This window comes from Nelumbo lutea, chromosome 3 (assembly GCF_056320005.1).
Source record: "Nelumbo lutea isolate HS-2025 chromosome 3, American lotus-T2T, whole genome shotgun sequence".
In the NCBI taxonomy this organism is placed as follows: Eukaryota; Viridiplantae; Streptophyta; class Magnoliopsida; order Proteales; family Nelumbonaceae; genus Nelumbo; species Nelumbo lutea.
This window is the reverse complement of record NC_142686.1, coordinates 92,195,552-92,212,766: the sequence shown is the minus strand read 5'-3', so window position 1 is coordinate 92,212,766 and position 17,215 is coordinate 92,195,552. Positions and strand designations below refer to the sequence as shown.

At 37.5% G+C, this 17,215-nt stretch overlaps 1 protein-coding gene and 1 pseudogene across 8 annotated transcripts in view; one reads left to right on the top strand and one right to left on the bottom strand.

Annotated features, from left to right (window-relative positions):
- The first annotated feature begins 8,695 nt into the window (after window positions 1-8,695).
- The window catches only part of LOC148866866 (Pentatricopeptide repeat (PPR) superfamily protein), a 35,497-nt gene continuing 26,977 nt past the window's right edge, over window positions 8,696-17,215 (top strand). For 2 of the 8 annotated variants that reach the window (XM_088980810.1, XM_088980813.1), the window contains exon 1: window positions 8,696-9,001. The gene's annotated coding sequence lies outside the window, so the exon portion shown is untranslated. Of the gene's footprint in view, window positions 9,002-9,177; window positions 9,419-15,127; window positions 15,262-15,931; window positions 16,042-17,215 lie in introns of those variants that run through there. The other 6 variants (XM_088980811.1, XM_088980818.1, XM_088980814.1 and 3 more) reach the window with 6 other exon arrangements.
- LOC148866867 (pentatricopeptide repeat-containing protein At1g06270 pseudogene) lies at window positions 13,331-14,075 on the bottom strand (annotated as a pseudogene).

Genomic DNA, 17,215 nt, shown 5'->3' with positions numbered 1-17,215 from the left:
TGGAAGGTTGATTTAGACAAATCCAAAACATCCATCTACTTGGGGTTCCTTAAGGTTGGCAGCACCAAATTCAAATGGATATCCTTGCTTCAAATCCAACAAGGTATGTTCTGAATCTAGTGGAAAATCCAAAGGATAGGTACTGGTTTTTTTTAGTAGCAAAGAACTACAACCTAGAAAAATCCAGGTAATAGAAACTTACTTTTGTTGTTGAACCAAAAGCTTTTCCTAGTGCATATTAATCTTGGGAACTAAAACAAAGCATAGTACTTATCAATTTTGGAGAAGCCCACTAAGCAGGTCCTTGAAGTTTTGATTGATCGAGTCCACTAGATCCATTCTGGGGAGAAGTTTAAGCACTTCATAGTAGATGGTTGCAAGTACCCTGTAAATAGCAACTAGTTTTGATAAGTAATTAATTGCAATTAGTTTATAAGCAAGTTATTTATCTTCATAGTAGATGGTTGCAAGTACCCTGTAAATAGCAACTAGTTTTGATAAGTAATTAATTGCAATTAGTTTATAAGCAAGTTATTTATTTATCTTCTTTGTAAGTACCTTGTAAATAGAAAAGGTTGTACATGGAAATCCTAAATAATCCTGATAAAATTAACTACAGTCAGAGAAGATTCAAATAACAATATGATCCCCTCCAAATGATACAAAAATATCTAGAGGCTTGAACTAGATATCAAATTCAATACTTCTTTAATTGTAATCTTTTATGGGGTGTTTGACAATGTGAATGGTTTTGTTTTCTAAGACAAAAACTTCTTTGACTATAACATTTTATTTTGGCATGGTAGTTTTGGCTTTAAAATACAATACCATTCACATTGGTGAAAACCCTTTTCAAATACTGGATCGTTGTTATTTGAAAATTACAAAACTATAGAAACCTAAAAATGACAAAAGAAAAAAAAAGGAACAGTAACTAAAGAATATGAATGACTCTTCCAAACTTTTAACCATGAAAGACAACTAGAAGGGTGAACTAAAAAAGATATAAAAGTTGATGGAACCTAGCATACTTTGCACAGAACCAACACTGAAGACCATTATCATATTTCAAGTGAACAAACTTGAAAGTAAAATAGATGCTATAATAATTTTAAAATTCTAGTAAGTTAATGGGAGGGGTGATTTGAGAATTTTGAAATTTTCATAAGATCAATGGTTCATGATACTCATATCTAACAAAGGTAGTGAAAAGTAATTTCAGTTTTTCATTGAGTTCTTACCCTCCAATCTCATCACCTACATTGCCACCACTTAATTCTTATAGTATTGTGACGGTTACTATCTAAAGAGAATCTCATCCTTGCCCAACTGAGCTAAATTCCCTTGTGTTCTCCATGCTCTTTTTTAATTTCTTCTTGTTTTTCACCTAAGAACACTGGGGGATGAAAATTGTGGATTCATATTCTCTTAGCATTCTGTCTTTTGAGCTATTGTTCATCTCCAAGGGATTAACATTATTTCCTTTTATAATTTATTAATAAAGTTGCTAATTTCATAGCTAGAATCATGGATATTTGACTATTCAGATTTTGTTCCACTTAACCAATTTCTAATCTTAACAGAACACATAGATTAAGATTGAATATCATATTCACAAAATTTAAGTTGATGCACAGTCTATGACTCCAGACATTTATTTTTGGCATTATACTTACATGCATAGAAAATAATGACTTTGGATTGTTGAATTTACTTCAAATTGCAAAAATGCAAACAAACTATGATATGACACCATTCTTTTCCATTAAACCTTCTAAATATTTAACAAATGGTTGTAAATTAAGGTGGGAGTATGTGTTTGGAACTATTCTTTGCCATGAATTTAGGATGACAAATAAAATGAGAACAGAAACTATTGAGTATAAGTTCAATAGATGAGTAGCTATTTCAGTTATTAGTGGAGGGTCTTAGCTAACATGGCACTGAATATATATAGCCAAATTGCGGAACAGGATGGATGTAGCTGACAAGGCTTAGTTCAGTATTGATTTCTGAATAAGGTGCACCTCATTGCGCTATACACATGTGACCACACATGTGCATGCACGTTGCATAATAGTAAGTTTCTATTCTCTCCTCAAGAGTATAAACAATTTCCTACTTAAAAGCTTAATTCAAGTTCAATAACTTTGTTAATTGGGACAAGCCTTAAAAGAAGAGAAAAAAAGTCAAAACAAATAGTTTTGGTGGGATTTTAAAGTTTTGGTGGGACAATTTAGAATTTTACTTTCATATGGTTAATCATGTTAGTAAACCAAGGCTAAAGTTTTGGAATCCAAAATTTCAGGGGTCTTTTGTCATAAATCAATGTTTGAGGAACTAAGGTTGTGTTTGGTATTAGACTTGTTCATGGGTTAGGTATTTCAATGGGCCGACCTGCCATAGCTCGTTTTAAGTTGGGATTACACATGAGTTTGCCTGTAGGCTCTGGTTTGGGCCCAAAATATCATGCCCAACATTTTTTTGGCTTGGTTCAAGCTTTCTAAAAAAAGTTTGCCCCAAGCCCGAGACCAACTCTTGATACTATATTTGAAGTAGTTATTAGAATCCCTTATGATATGCAACTGAAACAAGTCCTTGCTAATGGTAAAAAAGGGGCTTTGAATGTAAGGGTTGTTCTTACTTTACATGAGGGATTCGAATTAGCTCCCCCCGATTGTATTTCTCCTAAGATCAAAGAAAAGATAGGCAATTTGTCTTTTTAGAGTTATCGCCCCACTAAAAAATATTCTTGTAATGGGTTTGGTTCTTGGTCAGAAAATTACCTTTCCTATTCTTTCCCCGAACCCCACTACTAAGAAAGATGCTCACTTCTTAAAAGAATATATTATATAGCAAAAATGCATTTTATAATTTTTTATCGAGGAAAAAATAATTTTTTTTCAATTTTCCAGCCAAGCTTTGGGTTCGGCCTGGGCTTTAAGCTTTACATGAGGGTCAAGCTCAGGCTTGATTGTATTTTGTTAATATAGAGACGAATGCAAGCTTGGATCAACCCGTGAATAGGTCTATTTGGTACCATTGTTGTTTCCACTTGAAATTATTTGAGTTAATTAATATAAATTGACATATAGTTGTTACCTTATGCTATTTATGGTTGAAATAGGCATAATTTAAAAATACATGAGTGAGGGGTTGTTTCCAAAAACATCAAATTGGTGTTTCTTGCTTTAGGGGTGAAGTTTAATCATTTTAACTAAATTAATTCTCACATGTGATGTGGCAATACATATCTTTGAAAAATTTGTGATGTAACAACACATATCTATTACAAATTTGTATAAATCAACCCAAAACCTTTTTTATATACAAACAACAATGGTACCAATCACAACCTAAGTATTACTACTCCTAAGGCCTCGTTTGTTTAAACCTTTGTAGCTTACCTTTACCCAGGTAAATGTTTCCTAGGTAAATTCACTTATCCATGTTCTTTTTATCTACAGGATTCCTAGGTAAATAACAAAATGACATTTTTACCCATAAAACGCTAATATTAAAATACGCAAAGTTGTCTCATTATGTTTTATAAAATTTCTCCTAGGTGGGAAAATTACTTACCCACTTGGAAGTGGGTAAGTTTTACCTAGGGAAGTGAAGCTGATTTTACTGTAGAGCCCACTACTAATTACAAAAAGAACATTGTAAAGTTGGGCAGTGGGAAAAAAATACCCAATTAACCAACCTCCCTCCTCCTATTTACCAGTAAACGAACGGGACCTAAGTATAAGGTGCAAGGGTGGTAGATTGCAATTTACCCAATTATTAAGATGCAAAATGTAAGAATGAAGCAATTCGTGGTCATAACTTGTAAATCCTAGCTTAAGTCATATTCACACTTATGGCTATAAAGTAGGCCATGCTGGCCAAAACAACATGATATGTGTTAGGACCCAATTTTTGCTCGGTCCCTTCACCTTACCTCTTTGTACCCTCTTCTTCACCCTACCTCTTTGTACTCCTCTTATACCATAAAAACTTAGAAATACAACCAGATCAACTTGAGACTTTCCAAAACCCGAAATGCCTTCATTTTACACAATCTATAGGACAAATAACAATATTGAGATCAACATCAACATTCGATCAAACGTCATCCCTAGACTTGGAAACTACAACTTAGTTATACATCAATTTTCATGACTAAACTCTAAAGATCCATCATTCATCATGCTAGCCTCATTTTCTAGCGGCCCTGATCTATGCAATATTCAAACTACAAAAATCAAACCTGACGCACCCATCACCTTAAGACCACTAGGAAGCAATCAGCTAGTGAATTCCACCACAAATCTACAGCATCAACCACAAAAAGATCAAGATCCCATTCCGATGGCCCTGAATGATTACCAAGATAGACTATATATTTCTCATATCAAAATCATCCACTTGACTCCTCCCCTTAATCCATGCCTACCCACCAAATTGTAGCTCAAAATCCCCCTATTTAACCCACCATCAAGCCAAGATCCTATCTCAACAACTCTCATCAAAATAGAGCTTATCACCTATTATCCCAACTTCATCTGACTGATCAGACCTCACCACTATTTTTAAAAACCCAAAAAACCCCAACAGATCAAATTTTACGACCAAACTCCTCCATTTGACCATTAGAAAAGTGAGATTTCATTTCAAGCCTTCTTGTTAGTTGATAGATAATTAGCTAAAACCTAGACCCAAACCAAATCAGTCAATCTACACTTCGATCAAAGATCAATCACTTCCATTAGATTCAGGACATTCAAAAGTTCCAACCCACCAATTTTCATCCCAAAATCCCCTCGTTTAACCATTCATCAAACAAAATTTCTATTTCAACAAATCTCGTTAGTCCGAACTTGTCAACCATAGATCTCCATCTTCCTGGACCTATCAGACCTCATCATTGTGTTCAAAGACCTAAAAAAACCTAGCATGCCAAATTCATGAGCAAATTCATTCGTTTGACTATTAAAGTAAAGAGATACATTTCAATGTACTAAATTAAATGGCCACATCATCTGTCCCAACTTGAAGCCTCAAAAGGGTGATGGCTGATATCAGACCCATTATTGACCCTTTAAAACACTTGGACCAATGAAATAGAGCCTAAAAAACCCAAAAAACTCAAAATACCAAATAGACCTCACTTAAGACCAAGAAAAGACAAAATAGCATTAAAAAGTTCATCAAATTTATAGTTTCTGCCACTAACAGCCCCAAATACGAGACTGTAATGACAAGCATGCCCGAAGCTCCCATTTGACACACAAAACCCATGAAAACCACCCTTAAATTGAAGAAATGTTTCACCAAACAAAAAAGCTTGACTGTGCATCTATTTCTTTGAAGAATCTTTGTCTATTTGTGTGAAAAACCTTTGTTGAATCTCATGCACTGTAGCTGAACGAATTCATTCCTGACCCCCTCCCTTCCTCTATAAATACTGATATAATTCGAGCTCAAAAGAGGGGAAGAATGAGGGAGGGCCCCAAAGAGAGAAAACTAGAGAGAAAAAAACAGAGAGGAAAAAAAATGAAAAGAGAGGAGGAAACCTATGGGAGGCCCCTAGAGAGAGAAAGAAAGAGATAATAGAGCTTTCGTACAACCCATATACTGCCTCTTGTTCACTCAAAATTCAAAGGTACTCTGAACCTCAAATTCCAAACTCACCTCTTCCATTTTCAAGCAGAGATTGTTGCAATCAGAAGACTCCCTAGCTCAAGAACCCATTTAAACTTCTTTCTATCTCATCCCTAATTACTGGAAAACTCTCATCAAGGTACATATGAAAGGTACGTCTTTTTTTAGTGTTTATGGGTTGCTTAAGGTTTTGAAATATTGGAAAACCATCATTTGTAATTTCTTCTTGATTGAGGATAGAGGCAGAGAGGCGATGGTCTTAGGGAAATCAGTACCTAAGACCTGTAACATCACCTTAAAATTAGTCTTAGGAGAAATTGAAAACATGTTCCTCCAGATTTAAGAAATTCTTGCAACGATTTATGTTTTTCTCCAAAAGAAACTAAGCTTGAACAACTCCCGTATTGGATTGCTATAGCAACTTAGGGAGAGGGGTGCCTAATAACTCCCCTCTCACAATCCTTGGGATCCGAAATCTCTCGATTGTGTGCCTTTTCCATGAAGAACGAAGTCACTATCAAAGACTTAAGTCAAATTTTTCAAATTTAAAATGATGGTTCATTTCCTCTAAAAAAATGGGTGGCGACTCCATCTCTTTAAGTAGGCCATGAGCTTCTCGGAGCTCACAATATGAACCATTCTAGGCTTAGGTTTTAAGATCCATGAGCCAACATGACACGACACAATAAAGTAATCGATGCCAGCATGGCATGGCCATTGACACTGATGAGGGATATTTGGCCCTGTAGTGATATCACACCACGTGGCACCTTTGAATCATTGCATAACACATTGGCATCGAGTAGGCAATGACGTGTTTGTACCAAGTCAGTTGGATTCACCTCGGAGCCTCCTTCGACACTCCTTGAGTGCCCAACATTACCTCGACACCTTGGCTGGGGACGACTTTAAGTGGTGTATGCACCTCGGCAGGATTAAACCAGGGACCTCGTTTAGAGGGGCAACCTCCTTCCAAAGACTAACCAATCAGACCAAGGTAGATGTGGTGACCGACTTCCACTCGTGAAACTTATAGTCTTTGAGGCCTCTGGGATCACATTGCCCGACCGATGAGGTTGACTCTCATGCCGCTTGGTTTGGAAATAACCACATAAGCCTTATCGTTATCCATGTAAACCGTGTCCAAGCATGGAGAGCTAGTAAGCCACGTCCTTCGACGTGGAACATGAGACTCATGACCATCTGTGTCTATATAAAGGTGCCCCTTCAACAAGAGGAGGTATGCATGATTTTGCTCTCAGACTCTCTAACTCTCTTGTTTTCTAGCATTCTCAACACTCATCACTAACTTAAGCATTTGAGTACCCACCTCGGGTATTAATTATTTTCTTGTAGCTTGGCCAAATGACATTGTCAGCTCGCTGTCTGAGTTGTCCTCTAGCAGGGAACACCAAATCGCGCACCATCAAACATGTTGACATAGCATGGTCCACACAATGACTCGACACGACCCATATACATGTAAATATTTATATATATTCAATAATATGTATTACATATATATATATATATAATTTTTTATTTTCAAATTTATCCTATTTTATTTCAAATTTGTTGTAATTTTTTAATTTCATTTTATTATTTCATATATAAACAATTGTACACATCAAAATTCATATAGAAAAAAAATTGAAGATTTTTTGTCTATCTTGTTAATTTATTTTAACTTTTTTATTATTTTTTCAATTTATGTAAAAAAAATAGTATTGCCCATGGTCTAGTGTTGCATAGGGCTCGTGTTGCAGTTGTGCCAGGCTTCATTTTTGAGGGGTTTTGGTCCAGGCATGCATCGCCAACCCAAGTCCGCGTGTTGGACTGGCACATCCTGCTACAGTACAAGTGGGCTGTCACATTACACATGTATTCGCACCACACTCAGCTTTTCAAGCTTAGATTGGTGCTTTATAGGGGTGGCCATGAGCTACTGGAGCTCGACTTGGCTTGGTTTCAACTGACCTTCGAGCCAAGCTCGAGCCCAATTTACAAGCTTGTTTAATAATTGAGTTGAGCTCGAGCCTAATATAGCTCGGCTCACAAGACGAGCTCGAATAGTTACATAATAATAATAATAATAATAATAATAATAATAATAATGATAATAATGATAATAAATAATAATCATTATTATCATTATTATTATTATTATTATTATTATTCTTAAATTTTTAAGTATCAAATAAAAATATTATATATATATATATATATATGTACATTTGTTTTTATAAAACTTTTTTTTTTTCAAATCAAACTCAAGCCTAGCCAAACTCCAATTTACGAGTTTTTGACTCAAACCGAGCTCGAGCTCGAATTCAAGTCTTGTACTACCTTGGCAAGCCAAACTCGAGTCTCATAATATTCGACTCGACAATCCACCCTCTATATATAACTACCCACATGCGTGTTAGGATCAACTACCGACAATAACGAGGGAAATGTTCGTAGTGTGCGATTGAAGTGGGTTGTACAGACATTGTTAGTAGCATATCCCTAATCCACATCCGCACATGTACTTGTCATTGCGAGATGTTTTTCATAGACGGTTGGGATTAGACCTGTTCATGGGCCGGGCCGGGGTTTCACTTGTCACTAATGAAAATATACTAGGCTCGAGCCCAAGCCCGGCTAGACCAACGAACCTATAACTTGGGCCCGAGCCCGGCCTAGGTAAAAAGCCCGAAATTCGAGCCCGAACCTAAACCCCGACCTAATTGAAAAAAAAACAAATTTCCCTATTCAAATTAGAATTAAAAATCCAGATAGTATTTTTTTTTTCTATTTAAATGAACGATGGATCTATAAGATGGTATTTTTCCCTTTCTTTTATATTTTAAAACACAAATTTACATTCTTAAATCAAAAAATTTATTCAAATGGACATAATCACATAACTAAATTTAAGTTTAATATTAGGTCGGGTTGGGCCGGGCTCAGGCCGAGCGATTTTGACAAAACCCAAACCCAACTCGAATTTATTACAGGTCGGGCTTTTTGGTCCGAATTTATTACAGGTTTAGTTGGGATGTGTTGTGGGACGTGCTGTATGCGGACCCATGCGAAATCCGGTTTTTCTCTCACCGCACCGCCGTTGGGCTAGATTTGAAACGGGAATCAGTCACCGCCGCTCCCTCTCATTTTTCATCTCTTTAACGTTGATCTATTACTCGAGCCCTAACAGAATCCTCCGGTTCTTTGAGCTCTCTCGTCCATCAGCGACGGGTAGAGAAGGAATCGCTGTTTTCTCTTCTCAAGCTCTCTCGTTCATCACCGAACAGAAAAGGAGTTACTGGTTTCTTCCTCTCTCTCATCACCGCAGGTTCACCACTTGGGGATAAAGGTTAGTCTATTGAAACCCTAGTTTCATTGAATAGCTCCATTCCATTTCAAAATTTTCTAAGTTTGGACAGAAAAAATTAATGGAACTTTCTTATTTGCCGTAAACGTAGTGTTTTACCTTGCATGTAATTGTGGATTAAATGATTCCATTAATCATTTCGACCTCGTCTTGCTCAGCTGGTTCTCCGATAGGTTCACGTTTCGTGCAGTAGATCCACGTTTGACTAAAACAATCACTAGTTGAGGTGTTTATTCCGTCCTACATTGACCAAGATAATCAAACCAAGTTTGACTTCAGTGGATCTCATTGCTAGACCGATGCTTAAAGCCAGACTGGAAATTCTCATTACTAGACTGGAAATCTCATTACCATAGGAACAATAGTTTTTAATCTTTACCACAGGAACAGCTGCAGAAGGTCCACTCTTTTACTCTCATCATCCATACATTAAAAGCATTCAATGCACTTAGAGATGCTTGAGAGTTGTATGGATCCCTTTGCAACATTCTTGGTAGATCAAATTGTTAATTCCGATTTAAATTGTGGTGATTAGATCCTTGATAAGTTCCTAATTCTTTTCCTTTTCTATATAATTACTTGGCTTGGGTGTTGGTAAAGAACATGGTTTTTCAACAGTTCCATCTTTGATTATATGTAGGTTTGGATATAAAAAGTTTATTTATTTGTTGACAAGTAAAAGTAAGTATTCATTATAGATCAAAGAAAATAGGCAGTACAAGTATCCCATAGAGAGGCATGGGGTGCTACCTCTCACTCAAAGTCCCAAACATCAAATACAAATGTCAATTATAACTGAGTCCAATATAAACTATTCTAAAGTTCATGCTTCTAGTTAGCCATCTAAACCTTTTCATCTCATTTCCAAAGCACCAGATTATAGACTCATCCTTCAGCCAACCTACACCAATTTTGAATCATCTTCAATCTCCACATTTATCAAGCCCAATTCACTTGCAACTGTACCCCTTTCAGTGCAACAAGCAATTCCGCCTAATGGAATCCCCCACTCCCATGGGTTAGAGAACGATGCGATGATATTTCCTTCTTTATCTATCAACACCCTCCTATGCCTGAGGGGCCAAAGTTGCCTTGACTGCTCCCATCAAAATTTAGGTTCACGAAGTCTTTGGCTGGGGGTTTCCATAAAAGTGTTTTCTTTTTCTTTTTGGGAAGTGCTTCTGGCCACCACTTCCCAATTTATCTAGATATCATTAAAGGACCATTGCGGAAAGGAGTCCTGATTTAAAAGGCATGCTTATGTGCATATGTGAGGTGTGCTTTATAAGATGTAATTGGTGGGGGCAGATTTTATCGTGGTTCCTATTTCATATTATCATCTTTTTAAGTGTAAAAGAGGGAAAAATCCCTCCAATCGATTGATTCTGCCGATCAGAATGCCGGTTAGGGTGTGAACAAAGTTTTAGCCAGAAGGTTGAACTGGAATTAAGTCTCTCCTATGATAGGTTTGTTTGTTTTCTTCGATGTCTTTGTCAAATTTGCAACGTTTTTGTTGAGCTTATTTATTTCAATGCTCAACCTTGAGCATACAATGTAATTTATTTTATTCCTCATTTCTTTTGTTTTTTCTTCTATTTTTTTCCTTCTTCTCTGTGGTTGACTATGTTCTTGGATAATCATCTTTTGAACAGTTTGACTAACTGACATCTTTCTTCTTCTTTTTCCTCTCATTTTCTTCATTTTCTTTTTATTGATCCTCTTATTATTCTGGAAGACCAAAAACACTGTTGTTCACTGCTTTCCGTCTTTGAAATTCAAAGTTCTGACTTTCAAATAGGAAACCAGTGGCTACAGGAATGGGCCTATGAGCTATTGGGCTTATCAACTTTTGTTAGCAATCTTCTTCAAAACTCTGTTTTTTAATAAATAAAATGTTGTTAGAAATAATGTAATACTGCATTAGTTTAGCTACTTTAGTATTGGTTTTATATGAAGTTTAAATTAAATTTTAAATATTAAACAGAAGTTAAAGCTTGTTGTTAGCATCATTTGGTAGTTTGAAACTTGTTTTTTGAATCTTTTGATCAAGTATAAATCCTTAAAGTTCTTTTGTAATCCGTTTTGCATGATTGAATCATGAATGGTGTTGTACATTGTTACTTGGAAATGAATCTTGAGTTGGGAACTTGGGATTTAAAACCCAAGTATTTAGCTTATTGGCAATTTGACATTTGAAACTATATTTTATGTATGTTTTCGTGCTTAAATTATCAGTTTTTATTAATATAATGCTTTATTATTATTATTATTATTATTATTATTATTATAACTACAAGAAAGATACATACTTGAGGCTTACGCCTCCTTGCACTCGGGAGGCTTATGCCTCTTACGTTCTGAACTACACCTCATGCCTTTGGGTAGTGGAACCAAGGCTAGAGGCGTATCGGGCAGTATCGGTGGGTTTTTTAGTTTTTTTTTTTTTCAAATCCGATTCAGAGGGGCCGGTTTAAGGTCTGTCCACCCCGTGAACCGGTCAAAACTCTAATACACCCTTTGTAGGGGCATATCGGGAAGCTCCGAATATGATACGTATTGGCCGATATGGGCCGATATGTGTTGATATTTTGAACCTTGAGTGGAACACCTTGTTTATACCACCACATTTTAAAACATTGGTCCCATATGAGGAGAAGCATTAGTTGTTGCAGTCTTATGTATTCCATCAACCTTATTTGAACCAGTGTTTTAAAACGTGGAGGCGTGACACGAGGCATTCCACTACCTAGAGGCGTGAGGCGTAATTTAGAACGCAAGAGGCATAAGCCTCCTGAACACAAGGAGGCGTAAGCCTTTTTAAGAGGAGGGGGGTTATGAGGAGGATGAAAAGGAAGGGGGATCTCATTTTTTCTTTATTTTTAATAAAAATCTTTTATATTAAGAAGAACAAAAATGCATAACAGTAGTTCAAAAGGGGGGGTTTTGTCGAAGCGAAGACGAGCATGCTTCGCTTGCTCGCCGAAGCGGAGCAAGACACCCCTTAACTCAAAAAAAAAAAAAGGGTTGCATCGAACATCGAAAATGGAGCGGGGGGGGGGGTCTGGTCGCCCCCCAACCGAAGCAGGGGGCAAACCATTTTCTTTCCCCTTATCTTTTCTTCCCTTCCCTTACTTTTCTTTCCTTTTCTCTTTTTTTTCTTCTCTTTCCTTTCCTCTTCTTTCCCTTTCTTTTCTTTTCCTTTCCTTTCCTTTCCTTTTTTTTTTCCTGTATTTTCATATCAGATGTGCATGAGGCGCAAGAGGCATACGCCTCTAGCACGGTTCATGAGAAAAGCGCAAGAGGCGTACGCCTCAGAGGTGTCGGCGCCTCGCCTGGAGGCGCGCCTCCTGGCGTATGCCTCCTACGCCTTTTAAAACACTAATTTTAACTTGCTATATTTCCATGGGGCCCCAAACCCTTGTTAGGCTTCTTCTCTCTCCTAAGGGCTTTTGGTTTCAAATGAGGATGTTATGTATCTGTACACCTCCTTGTGTACCTGTTTCTCTTTTTAATGAAATCAGTTAATTTTTCTCAAAAAAAGAAAAAAAATCCAGCATGTATCCTTCGTGTGTATCTCTCCTCCACAATGTGTGTGCACTTGAAACTTGTTTTTTTTATCCGCAAAGAGGAATTTTATTTAAATTAATAGAACAAAGTTGCAGCGTTATTGTAAAAGCTGCTGCTTGTAAACTCCCTATTTGGCTAATGAGTCAGCCATCTCATTTGTAGTCCTTCTGATCCATGTGAAAGAAGCATTGAGTTCCCTTGCTAGACTTTCAACCTCCCTTAGGGAATGTCTATAAATCCATTGCGCATTGGATGGCTCTAGAACAAGTAACTTCAACCAGAATAGCATAACCACTAAAATTAGCAAGGATACTCTTTACAAAGCATGGGATCAATAAAAAATTAAAATAATACTAAATAGGAAAAAATACTTAAACATACCCCGTGGTATCTGACCATTGCTTAAACACACCCTCCAGTTTCTGAAATGACTAAGAGTACCCCTGTAGAGTACTGTGCTGATGTGGTAGATGGAATTCATGAAACCTTTTTTTCCCTTTTGATACACACTACTGCTGTATAACAGACACCCTGCACAAATTATACGTAAACAGAAGCATGGCTCAATGCTTGGTGGTGCCTCGTGAGCAAGAGCTTGGAGTCACTAGTGGGTTGAATAATACTACCACTTTGAAGAAGAGAATATTATGCCACGCACTGAACTGTCTGCTTTAAGACCTCAGCTCAGCCAGTCGTTGGCGTACAGCATAGGCAAGTGCTGGTTCGCCAACGCAAGCAAGCCCCTCAACCACTCTCTGTCGTACCCTGGTGTACGGAATGAAACCCCTCTTTGTCATCTCCATCTCTCAGAACAGTAATAGCCTCAGCCAACTGGTCAATTGCACAGAGGGAGAGAAGGAGGAAATTGCAGGTGTTGCAATCAGGGTGGTACCCAATCGATCGCATCTCAGATAGGATGTTGGGTACTGATTAGGTTCGGCGGCAATTCAGCCATGCAGAGGAGAGCGAGAGCTGTGTTTGCGGGGCGGGAACACAACCAGAACGAAGAGTTCGTTGGAGGATGGCGAGAGCAAGAGGGAGAGGGTTGGGGCATTTGGAGAGTGTGGAATAAGAGGTAGTGGTAGGCAATTTTGGGATGAGAGTGAGGTCTGAGATGCATGAAGGATTGGAGAATTTCGTCAATGATTTGGTTCATGAATGCTTGGGGAAAGGAAGAAAGAAAGGAAAAGGGGTTATTTGAGTTTTGTTGGAATTGGGGTTGATATATGACAGTGTTTGTGGTTTCATAGGAGAGGAGTAAGTCGGGGATTTGGTGGAAGGATTTGGTATTGATTGCTATTCTGATAGATTCTTCAAGGGTTTGTGAGGACGAAATTGAGTGAAATAAAGAAAAATGGCGGAGGGAGTGGCTAAATTGAAGGTGAGAGTTGCAGAGCTTCTTTGCTCCATATCCAGTTGCCATGTTTGAGATTGTGAGAAGATGCTTATTCAACAGAACTGAAATCACATAAATAATTAACTAAGAATAAAACAGAGCTAAAAATGCAAATAAGAAGATTATGTCTAAGTTATAGATTGCAAGTCTAAATGGAATGATGAGAGGTCAGAATTTTATACAGTTAAACCAGATAACAAATATATCAAAATTCTGTGATTCAAATAAGAAACAAGTGATTTTCAAAGTGTGTTCAGAATTAGATAGAATTAAAAATGTCTAGATGTTGCAACACTACAGTAGCTAATAAGATGCTGAATAGTGCAAGTTAAATAAAATCTCAGAAATTGAGTAAGCTAAAGCAGATAATAAGAGATTTAAGTCCTGCAATTAAAACAAACCTAAAACAAGTAACAAGTGAAATGAAATTCTGCAATTCATGACCAATAATAGAATTCTCAATATCAATAGATAACTCTATCAAGTTGTAAGAAAAAAAAAAGAATTAAATTACAGAATGAAGCCAGTGAAATAAGCTAAACAAAGGAAGATAAATTAAGTACTAGAATTAGATAATGAAATTTAAATTACAGAATTTATTAACAGAACATGAAATGATGAAAGTAAGAATTAAATGAATGACATTTTATTCAAATCCTCAGTTATTTCATGCCAAATCAGATCAACCTGTACAGCCAAGTCAAAATATAAGATATAAAAAAAAAGAAAAAAAATGAACGAAGGATTTAGGACTTCCTTGTCTGAGGGTGAGCTGCAAATTTGTGACTGTAGTTTCTTTTTGTGTGGCGATATACATTGTATCCACTCTTGTCCTCATGAAATGTTGGCAAGTTATTGTTGGATTGAAGGTGGGCTGGTTTCAGACCCATTAAGCAATGCACAAATGGCTGCATTGGTTGCTTGACCCATCATATTGGAGTTTGTAAAAAGGAGAAACTTATCAGGACTTTTTTTTGGGGATCGATTGATATACCTGCTTTGGAAAAATGAAGAGACAATTCATCTATTCTCTCTATTTCTGATCAAGAAAATAAAACCCCTACTCAAATTGCTTAATTTTACAGGAAAAGGCAATTTTGGATAGGCCGGTCGATCCATTGCTTGGAGGGGGGTGAACCACTGAGTCAAGCAGGGGAGGGTGGAGTTTTAAAATATTACATGCCTGCCCGGATTCCTATTGATGGGCCTAATTTCTTGACTGGGTCTTATGGTTTGGGGGTTAGAAGACCCAAACAAATGAAGCATCAAGTGGACTGAGGTCAGTTGGCCCATCTAACAGCAGCTCTAACAAGGCACATGACTTGCTTAAGTTGCATGTGACCGAGGGATTTAAGACAGATGATAGAAACCACCTGCCATTGTCTTCTTCAAGCTCTTCGAGTCACTCAAAGAGTTCTAACCAGAATGGTAGGTAGATTAGGCTATCACTGGAATGACGCAAATCCTAGGTGCATCAGACGTAGTGATGTTGAGAATCTACAGTTGCAGTTTTAGATAAAAGAGGAGGGTTTCACTGATTTGAAAACTGAAGATACGCTCAGTCTCAGCGGTGTAGATTTGCAAGCTTCAGGGGATATTTTAGATGATGGAAACACTGGGCTGTTATTTTTGGAGGAAGATCTAAATGGTCCAACTGCCCCTGGAAAAGATGAGAAGGAAAAGAACTTGAGTGCCGACAGCTATGAACAGGCGAGTTTCACTCCAGTTGGTGTGTCACACAAGGATACAATAGAAATAGCAGTTTCTACAGAAGGTGTACAGGGTACAACTCACCTAACAAACAAACCTTTTCCTATAACTCAACCTACTCAAAATATCAGTTTAGAGAGACAGGATTCATCTCTGTTGCTTTGTGCAGAAGCACTGGTTAGCAGGGGGCAACCTTCTAAGGTAACTTCAGATGTCTTGGTCGACAAAGTAATGGCTGAACCTAGTGAACATCCATAACTGGATCAGACAGAAGGAAAGACCCTAGCTCCAAACTCTAATACTGGGACCTCGTTTCATGCGTCTAATCATTCACTTCCCATTGGCTCAGGTATGATTGTCCATTCGGTTTTTGGTATTAATCTGGGTTCTGTGCCTGAAACAGGTGCTCTGGTTTCACAACTGGGGAGAACAGCTAGTGGAGGGGGGTTGATATTTAGGTGTTTGGGTATGAAAAGTAAGAGGGGAGTGCTTTTTGAAAAAGAAATGAGAATTTTAGAGAGGATTTGGAAGCAGATCAGTGCTCTGTTGTAGGAATATAAACAGAAAAAAGAGAGAGGCAACCCCTAAAAAGAAAGAGTCCTCGATGAGTCATCGAAGAGGTGAAAAGGAAGTATATGGTGATGGAATGGAAGCCCCCAGTTCCTAACAAAATAAAGCTGAATTTTGATGAGAGCTCTATAGGAAACCTGGATTGGCAAGCATTGGTGGTGTGTTTAGAGACTCATCAAGCAAAGTGATGGCAATGTATTCAGGACCTTTAGGGGTAGATGACTCAATAAAGACTAAGCTACTAGCACTACTTCAGGACCTAAAACTTGCCAAACAAGCAAATTTTAAAAATTGGGAAGGTTGAAGGGGACTAAAAAATGGTGATAGCATGGTCTAACAGCAGGATAATGTGCAATGGGTTTATAGACATTCCCTAAGGGAGGTTGAAAGTCTAGAAAGGGAACTCAATGCTTCTTTCACATGGATAAAAATTTGTTTTATTAATTTAAATAGGGAGTTTACAAGCAGGGAGTTCACATGAAAGTCTAGCAAGGGAACTCAGTAGCCAAACAGGGAGTTTACAAGCAGCAGGTTTTACAATAACGCTACAACTTTGTTCTATTAATTTAAATAAAATTCCTCTTTGCGGATAAAAAAACAAGTTTCAAGTGCACACATTGTGGAGGAGAGAAACACACGAAGGATACATGCTGGATTTTTTTTTTTTGAGAAAAATTAACTGATTTCATTAAAAAGAGAAAGAGGTACACAATGAGGTTTATAGATACATAACAACCTCATTTGAAACCAGAAGCCCTTAGGAGAGAGAAGAAGCCTAACACGGGTTTGGGGCCCCATGGAAATATAGCAAGTTCAAATTAGTGTTTTAAAAGGCGTGGGAGGCATACGCTAGGAGGCGCACCTCCAGGCGAGGCGCTAACACCTCTGAGGCGTACGCCTCTTGCGCTTTTTTCATGAACCGTTCTAGAGGCGTATGCCTCTTGCGCCTCATG